Consider the following 19,336-nt stretch of genomic DNA (forward strand, 5'->3'; position numbering starts at 1 on the left):
TTAGTAGATAAATTAAATAATCATTTATATTACCAAAATATTTGATTGCAAAATTGTGCATATCATGAATACAAAGGGGTAAAAAGTATACTATCTACTATCTTGCATGTAGCTCAAAAAGGATTAGAACTGATGTATTGTTAAAGTAAAGTATTCACAATAAAGTTTGCAAAATATTTAAATCTGGTTTTGATTATAAGGCTATTCAAAATCTAGGAAAGCGGTTAACGTCATCGTTTGCACTCGTTCCATGCTCTCCCCGCCTACACCCTCCCATTCGAAAACGTTACACAGTGCCCCCTACCGGCGAATGTCGGTACTTCAGCAGCTCGCTTCCTGCCTCTTTAACAAAGGGGAGGCGCCTCGTACCACGTGCCACATTTGGTCCAATAACAAACGTTGAAATACAAAACTGGTTCTAACCGGTTTCGTTCTTATACTTCACTGTATAAACTACAAAAACATTCGTTTGCATTATACATTCGCCATTTTACACAGCAACTGCAAGGCTGTCGTGTGTTGTCTCTCCGGAAAAAGTCTGTGCAACAGCTATAATTTTTTTCACTTTCTGTCTTTTTAATCCAACCCTAAAGAAAAATGGGCAAAGCAAAGGTAAGATATTTATTTTTTCATTCATTTTTATAATATTTTATAATTTTTAGCGTTCAAACTGTGGTTGTTAGTGGAGTTTGGCGTGAAAGCTGGGCTTATTTTTTTCTGCACCAGAAGAACGTCATCAGCCCCACTAACAAACGGTACTGCAATGGCGGCTCTTCAGCAGACAACTACACAAGCATCCTCCCATTCGACGAAAAAATATTAACATATGTTTTAGCTAGTGGGTAGAAAAAAAATCCTACTTATTAAACGCGACTAATAAATAGCATATAGTCGGTTTTTAGGTCCATTTGCATGCGACTACAGCAATGGAGTCGCCGTTAAGACGGTACAGAATTCCTGTCACCGACTGTCCTCTCTTGTGGCAGTGAACTGGGCATATCTTGACAGGTTGTACGCAACAATAAAAACTTTTTATCCCCTTTGTCAGCATTCGATTGGGAATTTCGACGACTTGAATATTGAGATTTTTTTCGTCGATAAATCAAATGGAAAAAAAGGCGCGCACTTTGTATATTTTTAACACAACCTGCAAATTTGAGGAAGGAGTGGGGGAGGGGTTGGAGATGATTTATTTTTTTACTTTGGGAGTGAGCAAATGAGACGCCACGCGCGGGCATTTGGTCTTTTTTATGTTTTATTTTTTTTAAATTAATTTATTGGTTTATTAAAAATAAATGAAATATACTAAAATCAGTCACCTACTTCGGAATAAAAAACATGTTTAGGCTGTTAAAAAACCTTTCTAGACTGCATTTACAAGTATTAGCTTAAAAAAACTAGTAAATGCGTAATTAAACGTCGAATATAATAATTATATAAAAAAAACATCAGATTTTCATGAAATACATATGTGTCTTATTTTTATTTTATTTCATATATTTATTAAAATTAAAAAGATTTTTCGTGCCTGTTTTTAGCAGCTACAGATCAGTAAAGAAGTAATCTAATAAGTTTACCCCCAACTGTCGGCGCGCGCTGATACAAAACAAAGGAAGCTGTCAAGGCGCCAAAGTGGTGTCATGGTGACGGGCCAGCCCAGATTTGAATTCAAATATGCGCGGGAAGCTCTTTGTTCGCTTCAAGATCAACAGCACTGACTGAGCAGAATCTTTGTTTTTCACAGTTACTTTTCAATTTCCGCCTATGATTATTAATTTTGTTTTTGAATGTGAAACTTTTATAACATACTTATTTTTTTCTCTCTTTTTTTTTCTTTCTTTCTTTTTTTAATAACAGCAAACTGTTCCCCCTGAGGTAAGTCATAAATACTTATTTTGAATCATTCTTTGCACATAATAAACCCATTTTAAAACACATTTTGGCATATTTTAGACTCGTTTAAGATTTTTAACAAGTTATATTTTGTTGATTTGCATTTAGTGCCTTTTCTTAACAGTACTTTAATGTTGTTTCTTGTTTATTTCATTTTTCTCTAAAGCAAAGAAGAACCTCCCCGCGGCTGGCACTGGTAAGAAAAAGCCCATCTACTTTTTGTTCAATTACAGTAGTTAAATATCAAATCATTATCTGTAACCTTAGTACAGAGAATATAATTTGTTTTTTCTTGCAGAAACCTAAAGCTGCACCAGTGGAGACTAAGAAAAAGGCTGCTCCAAAGGTAATATTTAGTATCATTTTACCTATAACTGATGCTTTTGGATGGCGCTCGATGATCAAATTTCGAGATTTTCCGTGTTAAATGTTCTTTTTATTGTTTTGCAGAAGGCGCCCAAAGCAAAGAAGGCCAAGCCAGCTGAGAATGGAAACACCAAGGTTGAGGTACTTAGTAAAGATAAAATACTTTTTCTTCTTAATGTACCAATTAACAGGCTTTTTTCCCCACATTATTTCTAGTTTGAAGGTTTAAAGTTAATATTTTCCATTTTTTATTTAATATATGACATATTAAAGTGTTTTTTGTTTGTTTACTCTGCATTAAAAAAACAGTCCCTTCATAGTGCAAAGATGCTTTGTTAGGTTTGTAGCAGTAAAAAATATGTTTTATTTCAATTGTGCATACAGCTGAATAAATTATTTTGTTATTTTTACTCCCTGAAATTAAAAGTGTTGACTTTTGTTGTGTTCTTTGTTTGCAGGAGCCAAAGGCTGAAGCCACCGAAGCCAAATAAATAACAGTTGATGTGCTTACTCTGTGTACTTGGTGATTGTACAGTTTTAAATAAGTATTTTTTACCAAGTTTTATATTACAAATGTCATTTATAGGTTTGTTTTGGGCTTGCACTTGATGTAACAAAACTCTGTTTTCACATTCATATCCATTTTATATCAAAATTACCGTCCATATTCTGTAGGTGTGGCATTTTTAGTTTGTCTAATCTGTTGTTTTGTTATTTTATCTTATTTGAAACTGCTGAGGAGTAGATGTTTTCAAGTTGGATTTTGAATTTAATTTTAAAGGCAGCTAAAGCATAGTAAATTTTGCAGAATAGGAACTCCTTTTGTTTTGATGTTAAACTAATAAAACAATTGCTTACCAAATGTTTTAAAACTGTATGTGGACATAATACTTAGTCCGTTTAAATGCCACAGAAAATTACTGTCTACTAGGTCAAAAGTTTGATAGATCCCCTGAAATTATGTTTTTCAATCTGGACATCCTCTTAAATTTTCTGTTAAGTTATGTTTCTGTTAGGGCAGGAGGAAACTCTTCTGGTTTCAGTGGTTGATCTTAATGTTCTTGAATAAAAACTTTTAAAATGTCCTTCTGGTCTCCTGTCTCTTTACTTTATATTTCAATTAGAAGAAGATGTAATTGAGTAAATATGCCATCATGGATTAATAATTTTAAGATAACAAAGGCACATCACAATTACATTTATTTTGCACATTTGTAACCAGATAAATTGCTTACAAATCATTTATAAATTTTTGTACAATTTCTCCCCTAGCTAATGCAATATTAATACATTGCAAAAGTACAATGATTTATATTTTTCTATACTCAAAAAGAGAACATACCTTTACTAATGAAATAAAGGCTGTTTGAAAGCAGAAAGTAAGTGGGCCTATACATGCTGCATTGAAAAAGATCCCCCCCACACACACACACTCATGAAACAATACCAGGATTATCCTAACATGCCAGTTGCGTGCTTGTGCGCTAAACGGCCAGCAGAGGGCAGTGCTGCACCATCACAGCGGAAAGACTTTTTCTTTTTCATTTCAGCTGGAGTCTTCTTTGATCTGATCTCCGTTCCGCAACTGAAAGTAGGTCAAATATGACGCGCTTTCAGTGTTTGCAAACACTGCTAAGAAAGGCGCTTTAACATTTACAGTAGCTATAAAAAGTATTGTTTTTTTTAACTAAATTATTTTTCTGCTTTGCGTCTTTAAACAATGAAAAAGTTTAAAGAGAACTTGAATTTATTTGGCGCCAATATAAAAAAAAAACCACAATTTTAATATGTTTTTCAATTAAAAGATAATGGGAAAAAAAAGGAAAATAATTAAGGCAAGTTCATTTTGCTTGATTGGCATAATGCCCTGATTTTCAATGTTTATGGCTTTCAGTTTGGATAATGCTTATTATTGACTAATCGAACACAAAAATAGACACAAGACAACGTTTTCTGATTATTTAACTTGTCCTATTTTAACAGAAGTTTTTAAACTTCACAAAATTTGTGATAGTGCTGCATCACATGGATTCTATTCATCAATGCGTTCTTATTTTCAGTGTTTTTTTTGTTTTTTTTTTTTGTGCCATCAATGTGTTTTTCTATTTTCTACAGATTCATATTTACACTATTAGCAAAAGTTTAAATATTTTGTGGCATTTTGGAACTCCACAGATAGCAAAAAAGCCCATAAATGGTATTTAAATGCTGATTTTTTTGTGTTTTCATAATAGGAAAACACAATTTTTCTGAAGAACTTCTCTATTCTGTTGGTACAAATTGTCCAAATTGTTTTATTCACCTGTTTACCATATAAACCTGCACGTGCCCAGCAGAGTCCCGTACATATGCGGGTTTTTAACGAGAAACTCATAGAATGAAAGGGTTTTAGGGCAGATTTTATGGCGGACGAGCCCATTTTCAGAGAAAGCGGGGGTCCGCGGCGCACATGCATGTAAGTTACAGGAGCGGTGGCACGCAGCCGGCGTGCCCCACCCCCCTGCCACACAACAGACCGGCTTCCTATATAGACTTTCGGAAAGTGAACACGCTGTACCGCTCAGTCCTGCGCTGGAAGACCGTCCCTCCAGCTGCTCGCACTCCCCCCACAGCTGCAGGTAGGTCGGCGCTCCGCTTTTCACCCCAAAACGCACAAAAGTTTGGATGGGATCGAATGACGCTGCAAAAGAAATGCGAGAAACTGACAAACGAAAGCTCATTAGTCATATTTTGTCATTATGAAAAGCGCGTTTTTAGTATTATTATTTTTAATAAAGTCTATTTTTTTGTTCGGTTTTCTTTAGAAAGTAGAAAGTGGCCACGTGCCTACAGATACAAAGTTCTTCAAAATAAAAGACAAAATACTTTTTTAATTGCTTTTTTTTCGTTCTTCTTTTTTATGTAAAATATGTATTGAGTCACCAACGGTTCTGATGCATATTTTCGTGGTTTCGTGTAAATATTTAGATGAAAATAATTGGGTTTACTTTTATTTTTGTAAATAAATTTGATGAGCTCAAAATCAAAAAAAGTCTCCTCACCTCTCAGGTGTAACAGCTGCAAATTATTGTCTTTAATAAGAGTCACTAATTGGTCAATTAACTTTTTATTGATGCGGTTTTATTTATTTATTTATTCATTTTTCTTTTTGTGTTTTAAAGAAAAAAATGAATTTTTTTTCATTATTATAGTTTGCAGAGCTGAGTCCAAATTCTCAAATAATCATGTGAAAGACAACCTATTTCACACATGCAGATACATAGTGCACCGAAAAGACTTAAACTTTCAATATATTGGACTTTCAAAATGTTAATTTTTCTTTTAAGAAAAAAAAATGGGATTGAAATATTTGCAGAGAAAATGCTTTTGTTTTGAAATCCACCTTTTTAACAAACAAGAAAAACCTTTCCACCTCAAAACATGATCTGAATACATTAACTTATTTTTCTTATTATATATATATATGTTTTTTCTGACCCAGTTGATTCAACTCTTTAATGTGTGACAGGCCCTCTGTACATTTTGTACTTTTCTACCATAGTAGTCGTAGTGACGGAGCTGGGTGGCACTCGCAGGAAGGTTTCTTGGAAGTTTAAATACCCAAGCTTAATATTTTCCCATTGTCAGAAGTATAAAATTAATCTAAAAGTTATCAATTACGATTAATAAAACAAAAATAAAAGTGTTTTGTTTTCTGCGGTGGTTAATCACTGGATTTTGACTTCAGACCTCCTGGTCATCTTTTGCCCTTTTAATTGGATTTGGGTTCATGTCGGCTTAGCGGGAGACTTTAGAATAAGTTGTCAAACAGTTCAATCTAATGCTTCTTAAGCTTGAAATCGTGCATCCCCTAAAGTTGTTTGCTTTTCTTAGAGCTTAAGGTTTTTTTGGTTAATTCCTTCTGCATTATTTTTATATTTGTCGCCTTCAAAATTTGAGGATATATTTGTTAGTAATACATTTTTTTCCATTCAAACTTCAGAATACATCTTTCTAGTTAGATTTTTGATTGGAGTCCTGTTTTGGACTTTTCTTTTTTGCACTGAAAAGTTCTAATTTTTGCATTTTAATTTCCATTAAAGCCACATATCATTTGCCTGTTGATCAACTGACTTTCATCTTCTTCTCTAATGGACTTACCTCTATTTTATTAGGTACTTTACTAACCGTTTTTCCCTTTTATGTTTATAATACTTGTATAATTGGCTTTAATGGTTTTAAACAGTGCAGATTCTAATAAGTGTGTGTACCAGTTCACGCCTTTCTGTGCCCAGATTGTGTTTCACGTCTAATTGGGTGTGGTTTCTGCCTGACAGGAGATTTTTTACTTGCTCATCAGTGCTAAAATTGCACATGCATCAGTCTTTTACGAGGCTGTCAACATGTTCTCTGTAGAGGGGGCCGTGCTGGGGGGGCAAGAAAGTGACTCGAGGAAGCAGTGTGAAGGGGGTGAGGAAAGAATGGTGGGATCTCATTGGCTGCTCAAGCGTCAGGTCCAGATTGTCCTTGCTGCAAATTATGTGTAATAGACCAACAAGCTCGTCTATGTCTGCGGTCTTTTACACATTTATTTATGGAAGCGGTAGTATAGAAGTTCTTGAGGCTTTCTGAAGATTTTGAAACGTGTCCCAATAATGTACAATGAGGATCCACCCTTTATGGTCATGTTTAGTTTCAGGTGAAGGAGAATGCTTAATATGTGACTCACCTGGACACATCCCAAAGCATGAAGTGAACCACTCCCTAACTTTGACATGCTGATCCTCTCGTCACATGTGTGCAGAGAAATGAAAGGGTTAGATCAAAGGTATTAAAGCCGCATTCCTGTTCGATTACCTGCAGTGGCATGTTCGAATTGGCCGGACACACCTGAGCCAGCTGTGAGGAGGGCAATGAGATGAGGGGAAAAAATGCAGACACACCGGCCCTTGAGGCCTGGATTAGGACGCTCCTGCGAGGTTCTTCTGAACTTCTGGTTGATGGAACACACCTAGAAGAAGCAGGAATGTGGCCCCTAGATCCAGGAAGTTGGGTCAGATTGCGCCACAAATGTTTTTATCAAAATTCATCTGAAGTTGGCTTTGCTTCCAGATAAGAAGAAGGAACGTGTTGGGACATGGTGTATTCTTATGTCACTGAGAGTCATGTTTCACCACTTTGGCTCCAAAATTACCTTTTTTATTTCATCTATTTGAAACAAAAACACAAGGGACTTTTTTCAGGCATTAAGGGGTGACAGCACAGGCTTATGGAGGTGTCAAATGTCTGAATTTTTCTAACTGAAAGCCAAATATGCTAGCATAGACTCACTTCCTTGTTTTATAAAGTTAGCATGAAGAAGTTAAGTTTCCTTTGCTCAAAATATCATGAGTTTGTATCGTTGCACATCCTTAAAATGATAACATTTTTGTGCAGAGTCAAAACTCTTTTTAAAAAAGTGAAAAAAATTGGGTGTTTTTAGTTGACGGTCTTTCGTTGCTCAGCTCATAAAAGCAGAGCTGTTTATATCGCTCTCGTTTAGTTGCGTGATTCCAAACAAGCTTGCTTTTATTCTGGAGAACAGTGTCCATCGAGGTGGAAACTGTTATGCAACGTTCAGCTGGGGGATTTTTAGTGGATAAAATTAAATGTTGCTATTTTGGTGAAATGGTCACAGCCCCCAATCTTTTTTATTTGTTTTAATCATAGCGGAGTTCGTCCAATTGATGCACTGGAGATTAAATTGATTTTGACTTCATTAGTACGGGAATTCTTTTGTTTTATTTTTTCCTCTGAATCGATTTTAAGTGGTATTGACTAAATGAACAGATGATATTTGACGGTTCAGGTTTGAGAAGGAAATGCTGAGAGAGGGTTCAGGGAAGCGAGCCACTGAGGGTAATGCATTTGGACGGCGGCGTGTTTGTGTTGGAAAGTGGGCGTATGCTGTGTAAGCCTGAAGATCTGGTTGGGTAAGAGCGGGGGCTGTATAAAAAGGTGGAGCACAGCGCAGGAGCTCTGCCTCACTCGTTCAGGTTCATCACGGTCTGGATTTTCATAGTGGCACAGGAAGTAGAGGGTTGTTCTCTGTTTGGGGGATCACTTCTTCATTTTTGCTGAAGGTGAGGAAAAAAAAAGATGTCATGATTGAGTTTAGATACAAAGATCAAATTTAAAGTTTCAGATGGGTGTGTTTGATTCCCACTCAATGTTTTGCAGATGCTCTTTCCTGCATTCCAGTAAAACGTTTTGTTTCTTTATAACTTAAAAACAAAGAATTTTTGTCCTGAAATGTCTTATTTTTCAAACTGAGCAGTTTTCCATTTTTGTGCACATTTTGCTTGATAACTCTCCTTCCATGTGGTTTTCCATTTAAAGTGGATTCCTAAGGCTTTTCCATGTCATCCATGAAACTTGTTCTTTCTGCTGCGTCATAACTGATGCAGCTTAAATAGCTGCTCTGTCGATTCGACTCAAGTCTTCTAAAAAAATATGGAAAATTGAACGATTAAGTAGTGGGGAACAGAGGGGGCTGCTGGGAGAATTTGGATGTTTTCCCGATCTGCAGTGTCAGATTTTTAAGAGGCAAACATGCAAGTATTCCAGGAAACACGGCTTTATTTTGCATGATCTGTATGCAGTCATGTTTGAGCAGTAGCTTCAGGCGATGGATGTTCCTCCATGTACAGTTTAAAGGGCTTTAAGATTGTTAAACTGCCGATGAAGCTGCGTTCTTAACTCTTTTGGAAGTGAGTTTTGTTTTTATTTTATGTTTTATGGTAACATCAGCTCCTCGTCTCCTCGTAGGTTCCCTCTGTTTAGAGGCACAGCACCCCAGCAAACATGATCATAAGACTTGGACGGCTCACACCTGGATACTTCCGCCTCCTCCAGGTAGCAACTTAACACTTTTTTTTTTTCTTTCATTCTTATATTTTTTATGGTTGTCATTAACAGAAAAAGTGATGCTTCGATTGAAATCGGCACAAGCAGACATCTTTCTTGCCCTCTTAAAGGTTCCCTACTCTGCGGTTTGGATATTTGGTCAAATGAGGCCCTCTTTGCCACCCCCCCTTTGGTTCTTTTGTTCCTCCGGCCTTCCTCACATTGTCCGCTAATTGGCTAACTCTGTGCACGTCTCTCTCATTTTAAAATCTTTGCTCCCTTATTTAAAAAAAAAAAAAGCAAAGAACACCGGTTCCTATGTGGCCTAATGTCAAATTTGACTTGGTTGCACTGCAGAATGTGCTTGTTCAGATTTGCATGTTACTTTTTTAAACCATATTCAAAAAGGTTGAAACTTGAAGGGAAATGAAATTCATTGTAAAGCGTTGGAACCTCTGCTGTTCGTCATTTATATATAAGTGGTCACTCCTCTCCAGACTAACGCTCTAAATTTTCAAACATGAGCTTGGATAGCACAAGTTTCTCCTTTGTGTGCTCCTCATGTACACAGTGTTCCCCTTATTGCTAAAAAAAAAAAATCCTAAATTTTTAATGACTGCTCCTGCTTTGGGTTTGGTCACCAGTGTGACGACTGTGGAGCTGAAGCTGCACCTTCAGCCTTGAATCTCTAAATGTGTGGTTCCAACCTCTGTCCCGTTTCATGTCTGCAGAGGCAGGTTGCTGGTGAGGTGCAGACGCAGCCACAGGACCGGGCTGTAAACCAGATCGCCATGATGCTGGCCATCATGGGTCTGAGCCTGTCCTACTACAGTGCCAAACAGATGACGGAGAAGGTCCACGTCCAGCCTGCACCATGAGATCCTACCCGCTCCAGCTGTGGAGACGATAGATGAATCGATGAGGAATAGAGGAGCAAAGAGGCCGAGAAGGGAAGGCAGCAGTGTCTCTCAAGGCAGCACTTTTCTCACCTCAGTCACTCTCGGACTCTGAACATTTGGCACCATTTGTGCACCTTGAACCAGAGCTTTAAAGGCTCTCAAAAGTGCATTTTCCACACGTTTTGTAGCCATGACCTTTAAAAATGAGGCATTGTGGGAGATGGCTCACTCTGGGTTGTGGACTGGTTTTATTTATTAGTTTGAAAGGGGGGAATAAAACCAGCTGACTGTCAATTGGGTCTAAAACATTAGTCATTACAAAGGTACATGCATGGAAGAAGGTGACAGTGCTGTTCAGAACAAGAAGGAGAAAAAAAACTCAACTGTGAATTGTGGCCAAAAGGGTTAAACTGTGAACAGTGACTCCTTTTTTAAAAAGGAAAACTGCCTGCATTTCAGCTGGACCTTGTAATGAAGTGATGATTGACCCATTTCAAAGTAAAAGGGGATGAAAAATTATCTTAACCATTTTTAGTTTCTTTTCTGTAGCAAGAGAGCCTTCAGAACGGATCAGAACCTGCATGTGAACTGTGTTTTTTCAGGTTTCCGAGGTTACATTGTTATTTGCACAAAACTGCAAAGATGAACTTTTTTTAAAAAAGTACTCCAGTGAGTCTCCAAAGGGACTTTAAACTGCTCGATGCATGTTGTGCGATTTCCTGGTTTTAGCAATAAGTGCAGATTGTTTGAGAAGATGTCTTGGAAAAATTTTTGTGCAAACGTTTGCAGATCATTAATCAAATCAAAGTTTTTGTGGACGAATGTAAAACTGTATTTTGTAATGATTTAATAAAGCTGTGAATATTTTGAACAGGCTGGCAGTAGTTATCGAATGGATGTGAATCTGGGCTGCAGGTGGCACGAGGAGCTGCTGAGCGGCTGTTTCCTGCACCAGTTTGTGGTGTCGTCTGCACGCAACAGGATGTGGTCGGCCTGTAGCACGCGCCGTCTTTAGTGAGGCAGCATAATTTGTTTCTCTCCTTGCACAGCATTTGCAATAAAGTTGGCGGAAATATAAAAAATCTAGTTGTATTTTGAATTGTAAACTGACAGGGTTGTATATCTAAATATTCATTTTTATGATCTGTTAGATGATGAGTAAATAAACAGAAGGTGTGAGGACTAAAACCATAGACGTGAATAGATGAAGAGGTCTCCTCTTTAAAAATTCATGTTATCCTTCATTTGGTTTTGTTGATCCGTACGTGATCGGAAGCACTTTTACTGAGTGGCCAGCCAATTGCTTTCCCACACATTTTCCTCTTCTTCTAAGGCGTGGAGTTTGGGAAGCACTCATCCATGCTAGCCTGCTGATGTGATGCCCTATGACAGCTTGAGATCTCGTTGCCCGCCACGTGTCTCGCCAGCCCGTGCTGTAAGCTCCTCCCCCGGCCTGTCGCCCTCCCCTCTCTCTCCCTTTCACGTATCACTGGGTAGAAATCTCACTTTGGCGTCTCAGTGATGCTAGCATGAGGACATAACCCCTAACGATGGGCGCCCATTGGTCAGCCTATGACGCGTCACAATACCCGGCCTGGTTCTGAGCCTCAGGGACAAAAGGCTGGGGTTTAGGGCTGGAGAATGTGGATGTTTGGTTCAATAGGTGTGTTTAACACCAAAGCTTAGGCCCGTGTGCTGACTGTTTTAAATGGACTGTTGAGCGTCGTGCAACCAAAAATAGCTTGCAATGAGAAACGACGTATCAAAAGCCTTCTGATCATCTTTATGGTGACAAATGACAAAATATGCAGCTTTTTGGAGACTCCATCACATGGGTTGCAGTCTCTGGTTTGGTACCAAAGAAAGAGAAAATTTTAAAATAAATTATTTTTCAATTTATCTATTATCTCTGGATTTTTTGCTTCTCTGGAGATTCTGATCTCCGTAAACAGACGACATGTGTCGTATAGCCTTAAACCTTTCAAGCCCACGTGAGCGGACGAGCGTGCAGCTGCTGCTTGGAGAAGACAAAGAAATAAAAAAAAAAAAGAACATGTTTATTTACCTTATTTAGTCAAAGTAAAATGCCAAGTCAGACAAAACTAAATCAAGAAATTATTTTAAAAGACAAAAATGCAAAACACTTTAAAATATTCTTAGCTGAGTAATAAATGGATAGTTTTACATTAAAATGCCTTCGTATTAGCTGGTGTCTCTGTCATAAAATGTTTAATAAATGTGAAATGTGATTAAATATTTTCCTGATCACTGGGGGTTTCTTAAAGCATCCCTCAGTTAAGGACATGGTGGGGGTGTGCACGTGCCTGACCAGAGCGTGTCAGGAATGGGACTTGTTTCTGCTCAGGGGGCCACTGTTGTGACTAGCCTGAAATGTGCAGACTGCAGAGAACACAGCGTTTCGGACATTACTGCCCTGCAGCACCATCAGCTGCGTCCATTTTTATCTGCAGCCAAACTCCAGTTAAAAAGAAGACTTTTAATTCAATATCATTATCATCAAATATTTAATAAATGTTCTGGAAAGGAACAAAAAGTAGAATAGAAATGTCTGTTAACTAGAAAGGTGTAGATGGTTTTTGCATTAATTTGAACCCTTTTGCTTGCCATACCAATGATGAAGAGCAACATGCTCTGCCTCTTAATCGTCCTCATCTCCCAGTGGTCACCAATTTTTTTTAAGCTGCTTATCTCTGGATTTAAAAGCCATCCGTTCATCTATTTATGGTCTCAAAGGATCTCATTTCCTGCACAGTTTATGTGCAGCTTTTTTCTTAGTGACTGTTGAGTAACAGCGGTTGTTAAAGTTATTACCCTTTATGTCATTGGTGCCAAAAATGTAGAATGTTTGTCCACATGGACTGCACGGTGGGGTAGCTTTCTTACCACTTTGGCTAAAGTTCTTAACAAGGGATATTTGCTTAGTTGTGCTCTTACCTCTCAGTAAAAAGTCCCTGGTTCGAATCCCGACTGGGTCCTTTCTACAAGGAGTTTCCATACATGTCTCCATGTATGTCTGGGTTTTCTTCAGGCACTTCAACTTCCTTTTGCGGACCCCAAAATCACATTTCCTTGGTTTATTATTATTTATCTCTCTTTGTGTGGCCCTTGACAAATGGTCAAGGGTGATCCCTCACTCTTATAGGCTCCAGCATCCCTATGGTAAACAGGAATATGTAGGGATAGAGGATGATTGAACGAATATCACAGGAGATAAAACAAAATATGGCATTTTTCTCACAATGGAGAACATATAAAGACAATTAAGCTCAAAATGGCAATTCTGAGTATTTCTTTATTCAAATTGTTGCAAATCGGCAGCAGATTATAAAATAAAATTCAGTTGGAAAAAGCTTGTAGCAGGGATGTAGGTGCTACCATCAGCAGGCCACAAGCTCCATTCTCCACTCCGATGTATCCACTAATAGGTCCATGTACGTCTTCATTTCTTCTTCCAAGTTTGGATCAGACTCAGAGCTGTACGGCTGGATTGCTCCACTCTTGCTCACCATTTTTGTTGCACCCCTAATGTTAGCTTGGGGGTGTGAGAAGCTGGAAGAGTAAACAAAGGGATGATGGGAATGAAAGCAGGCTTGCTCTGTGACAACAGTCCCACCCAACAGCTAAGAGACGAACTCCTGTCACTCTGCAGAAACTCAGACCTAGAAAGTTTTTTAGATTTTGCCTTAAAAAGGCATAAATACAACTAAAGGACCAATGGGATCATTTTTACAATAGAACAAAACATGATTAGAGTGGGACTTTAAAGCTTACTGAGGTGACCTCAGGCTGAAAGCAACCCCTCTTGACGAAATCTGAATGAGTCTTCACTACCCTACAAGGAAGAGAACAGCAGGCCCATTCAACCAGAAACACTCCACAGTCTTTTTCAATATTTCAATTAGAGACTTTGGCAGGGGGAAATGTCTATACCAAAGACTCTAGGCAACCAAACTGTAGATGAATAGAACTATTTCCTGAAGGAAAAGCTGCAATTATTTACCTTTGCAGATCAAAAGATGATCGGAGAGGGACTTTAATGTTCTTGGAACAACCAGAAATCCTCCAGACTGACCCCAACATGTTCTTTGACTGTACATTGTGTTAAATGCTTATTAATAGGTGTCCAAATAAATAAAGGACGTGTTTTGGGTAAAGTTAAAAATATCAGAAAACACAGAGATCAGGCCTACCCTCATGACTACAACCTAGTGTGTTGCTCCCAAAACAACTCTGATCTGTTGAGGAATGGTCTCCATAGACTCCTGGCCTCAACATGGGCTGTGAAATTCGGCACACAGTTGTCAGCAGTGGATCCGTTAATCCCTTTAAGTTGGAGGACAATGCCTGCATGAGTGCATTTTGTCCAGCATGTCCTGGAGACAACTGGAGGGAAATCTCTAGGAAATGTAGACGTTTTCTCTGCATTGAATTCATTTCCTGCATCGTTTAGCTCAGATTTTGGTATTTTGTTAAAGTCTATCCTGGTTATTTTAGCACATCTACATTAAACAACTGCTTCTTGTTGATTATCATCTTTCTGTGGTTTGTTGCTGTCAGATGTTTCGGGCTTTCAGTCATTTTTTTTCAAAAGTAAATTTAATAAATGACCCGAGTCTGCACCCGCCTGCAGGTTAAATCCATCACTGCCCATGTGCGTTTAGTGTAGTAAAAGCCAGATTCATTAACTTAAAAATTACTTTTAACCTCCAATAAACTAGAATTCAAACTTTTGGCATCGAGCTTTGTCCTGAGCTTTCATTGTTGAGACTCTTTAGCACAGAAGAAGGAGGCTTACGGGGTCAGACCCCCTACATCTCTGATGATGTTGTAAATGAAAATTTAAGATCACAAATGTAAGTGGAGGAAATGACCTTCCACTCGCCAGGGTCACCCATTGAGAAAGGTTCAAAGGTCAGCCATTTGGGAGGAACCATTGACTGGATAAAGAGCTGAACTGAGTGGCCCCCACAGTCAATGGTGGCCCCTCACCCCTCGCGTTCCAAATAAGAAGTACCCACTATAGTCCCAGAAAAAGCAAAATCCCATAAACTTCTATTGACAAACTAGGAAAGTTGCATTACCTGCGACAATGCTAGTGCTGTTTGCTGAAGAAATGTACTTTAATTTCTGAAGTGATTTGATGAACATGCAAAAGCTGAAACAACTAAAGGTACTGCAAAATGCAAAATGACTTAAAAGTTGCAGAAATGTGAACAAAGTGCACAAAGAATTTGAAGAATTTCTTGTAAAATCGCATAAGTTGTATAAACAATTCAAACACCCAAAAGTTAGGTATACCAACAGTACAAGCAGACATTTCCTTTTGAGCATGATGAATATTTTGATACTAATATTGTATGAGTTTCAAAAGTGAAAATTATTTAAAAAAAAATGTCTTGAAAAATTGCATAAGATTTAAAAAGATGTGAAATTTATGGCTGCCAAAAAATAAAAGCATGAATGTCCTGAACACGCTGAACGTTTTAATACCAATATTGTATAGATTTCAGTGTAAATTTCCATGGAGCTGAAAAATAGCATAAATTGCAAAAAAAAAAAAAAAATACGTAAAATATAAGAATACCAAAAGTATAAGTAGGAATGATCTAAACATGCTTAATGTTTTGATACAAACATTGAATGCTGTAAAGCATTCACACAATAAACATCTATTACTCAGTCATAATATTTGTCAGAATAACCATTCTAGCTCTGATACATCTTTTTAACATATTCTTACTAATTCCAATTCTTTTTTCATGATGCTTTTGCTGTAGCGCAAGCTAGTTGAGAAACTGGCCAATCAGAGACCTCAATGAAACTGTGAAGTTTTGCGTCGAACATTAAAAGCATTTGAATAACAGATTCACCCAAACCTGCTCTTGGTGGAAGGGGTGTGGCTTTTAACATGCTCACTCCTGATTGGAGAAAGGGGTTGCTTTAGAAACAGTGATTCAGACCAACTTGGACAATCACTGACGACGTTCCAACATGGCCATATCGCATAAAAATGCAGACTGAATTGACTTAATTTCGTTGGAACCGGCAGCAAGTCATTTTCTATGGATGACATCACACTCGCTCAGTCCAGTTCTCATCATCAGTCAATGAGAGGAACTCAGGGAAAGGCTTCTCCAAATGGAAGAGAGCCATTTGAGGTGGTTTGGACATCTGCTCAGATGCTGAGGCACTAAAATGCTTTCTGATGAAGCATTAAGGGCATGTCCAACCTGTTGGAAGCCTTGGTGAAGATCCAAGACATGCTGGGGAGATGAGACCTTTTGGCTGTCCTGGTAACCTCTGAGCTGGAAGAGGTGGGTAAAGAAAAATATGGGGTTTCTCACTGCAACCCCATACTCTGATGATTTAGTCAGATCATTTACTGACATGCATGTTGCATTTATATGATCTACACGTATTTTTTAGAGTATAAATCATATTTATTTGCATTTAAAAATTCACATTTCTTTTTTATTTCACAACAAAATACACAAATGTTAATAAACTGGACAACCTCAGTCAAAGTTTGGGTGGGGAGTAAAAAGGAAACGTAAACCACAAGTAAATGAATATTGTTGCGCTTTCTAAGCCAGATTAGTATTACAATTATGAGGAAAGTGAATTTTTGTGGTATATGTTAGCAGAGAGGGCCTTTTTATTCATTAAAAAGCTTCCATAGAAGTTTGTTTTGCTCTACTTTTTTTTTTTAATAAAACAATTTAGTTGTTTTTTTTTTCATAGTCACTCAACTTATTCAAAACATCCTCATAAATGACCCGGCTCCCAGCTGGGAAGCTCAGACTGTTGGCAAACGTCAAATCCACAGTATGAGAATGTTGTTTCAAGCCCCGGATGGTTTTGATGGGTAAAATCCTGACTGAGACGCTGTCTAAGCAGAGCAGAAACTCTGATCTGTTGATTTCCTCTCAGAATACCAGAGGCAGTACATGGGAGCCAGAGCTGGAAATAGGCAGCGGTTTGGGAATTATAGACTCTAACCCTGCGCTTTTTAAATGGATCTGTGGTCTCTGAGAGGCGCTTCTGTCATACAGAGAAAGTACAGGAGTCTATCAGTGAAAGCAAGGAGTTAAACACTTTCCCAAATGAGTTTTGACGACTAGGACATAATGTACTTTTGAATTTGTCCCACCCCTCCATAAAACTGCAGAAAAAAAAGCAAACAAGAAAATGCAACAGTGGAGATTTAGGACAGTGGTGTAAGTGGAGCCTGATGATCACCTCTGTATGGGTGCATTTAAAAATAGGTCAAAGTTCTTTAACGCATCAATATAAACAGGTTTTCTGTCTCAGTTACTGCATTTTCTGTTGATATTTCCAATAGTTTTAACCTATTTTTCTTTTTTAAAAACTGTTTTTTTACATTCACAAACTTGATGCAAACCAGGAAAGCCAAAAAGTGCAGTTCCTCAAATGACCACCGGAGGCATGATTCCGAGAGGAGTACCGTAATTTCCATGTCAAATGTGTTGAAAAAAGTTCTATGTACATTAAGAAGATTTTTAACACTAAAAATATATATTCTTTTATTTATTTATTTTTAATCTGTTGGTTTAACCATTGTTCTCTCTTATGGGGTCCAGATGACCCCACTTTTAATGTGAACATGCTTAGATTAGCACAAGGATTTACTCTATTAGCTATTAGCAAAAAGTAGCCTATTTGCATGCTCTATGTAAATACTTAGTCTATAACAGGGGTCTGCAACATTTAAGACAAAAAAAGAAGAAAAAACTTGGGTTTTATCAGTTTTTTGGATTTTTGCTCATGTTCTGTTTTGAATCGTCTCAGTCAAACCAGGTTCAGGTTGATGATCCACAGCTGTCTTCATTTCTGTTAATTGACTGAGTTAATCCTCGTCAGGTCATCTGACACTCTGTTACTCTTTGTGGTTTTTCATGGTTTTTGTCATGTTTTGCTTAATTTCTTAAATCTTTACCAAAACTTCCTGACAACATATCCCACATCAACTTTTAGAAAAATACACTCAATTTATGTTGTTGTGACCGTTCATTTGTAAAGTGGGTTTTTAAAATATTTACAAGTATCGATTTAAAACTATTTTATTTTTTTTCTTTTCAAAGTAGCAACTGGTCCTTCAAAATAAAATAAAATAAAAAGTAGAACTATTTGTGAAAGTCTCTTTTAAATTTAGACACAAATGACATCAATGTTTTAGACCTGCAGGAATCCAGAATGTTCTAGATTAGATTTATAAACCAAATTATTGAGATGCTTTCCATCCCATTTGACAGATGTCTTCCAGCAATGAGATGCCACATTGTTGGGTTTTCCACCTGCAGCGGCCTGAGGCGCACCGCCACACAACTGCTGTCGAAGTTTCCCCGTGCCGCTGCTTCCACCTGCATCCCGATGGCCTTGAGTGGACGAGCTTGCATGCAGGAGTGTGTTTAGTACACTCAGGAAATTCAGAGGCTTTTCTTTTTACTTGACTGACATCAAACAAATACATGGATTGGTGCCACCAGTTTCTCGGATCCAAACCTCAGCTGCTCTGCTCTGTTTACCACGATTGCTTTCAACACTTTTTTTTTCCTGCTTCTTTTTCTGTCACTGCTGCGTAGATTGATAGATAGATAGACAGAGTTCCTGTTCCACCACTATCTGTTTGCACACGCAGAGCTGCTATTGGACAATTTGAAGTTCAGAACTAGCTTGTTGTTTCTAATCCACTCCTGTCATCTCTCTGGCTGCTTGAATACCTGTGTGTAATCTTTCCTTGGCAGCAGACCCTGTGTCCCCTTTTCACAGGAACAAACCAGCTCAGTGTTGGTTAATTTTGGAGGGAACATTTGAAAACAGGTGCTGGTTGAAATCCAATCTACTTGTCATTTGGAAGAGGCGCCACTGATAAGGTGCTTCACACAGAAGCTGATCATTAAACGGATCGTAAATTGTTTTTTTTTTTTCATTTGAAACGTCCTGTGCTTTCAATGTATGCGGGCGGCGGAGACTCGTGATCTAGTGTTCCTGCTGCAGCGGCTCCCGATTGGTCAAAAGAGCTATAAATTATTGGATATATATAGGAGCTGCGGCTCCAAGGTTTAAGAGGTTGAGATTATAAATCTTGTGTTCCTATGGAGGTGACAGCTGACGTTGGAGCAGAGGTTAGGAGGCGCTCACTGACTTAGCACATAGATTGTGTACAAGTATTTAGTCCTTTGCAATGTAATGCTGTCAGCTTTGCAGGCTAGCACGTTTACAGGCTTTTAGGCTTTATATGGAGCTAAATTGGGACCAATATTATTTGAAAC

General features: G+C 38.0%; 1 long non-coding RNA gene across 1 annotated transcript; it reads left to right on the forward strand.

Moving 5' to 3' along the window:
- Positions 1-377: 377 nt before the first annotated feature.
- On the forward strand, positions 378-3,344 carry LOC112143251. Its single transcript, XR_002918705.1, has 6 exons — positions 378-612; positions 1,858-1,875; positions 2,060-2,089; positions 2,192-2,239; positions 2,344-2,400; positions 2,718-3,344. It is a non-coding gene; the product is annotated as an uncharacterized LOC112143251 (long non-coding RNA).
- Positions 3,345-19,336: the final 15,992 nt, after the last annotated feature.

The sequence above is a fragment of the Oryzias melastigma genome, linkage group LG16, assembly GCF_002922805.2.
Source record: "Oryzias melastigma strain HK-1 linkage group LG16, ASM292280v2, whole genome shotgun sequence".
NCBI classification, from domain to species: Eukaryota; Metazoa; Chordata; class Actinopteri; order Beloniformes; family Adrianichthyidae; genus Oryzias; species Oryzias melastigma.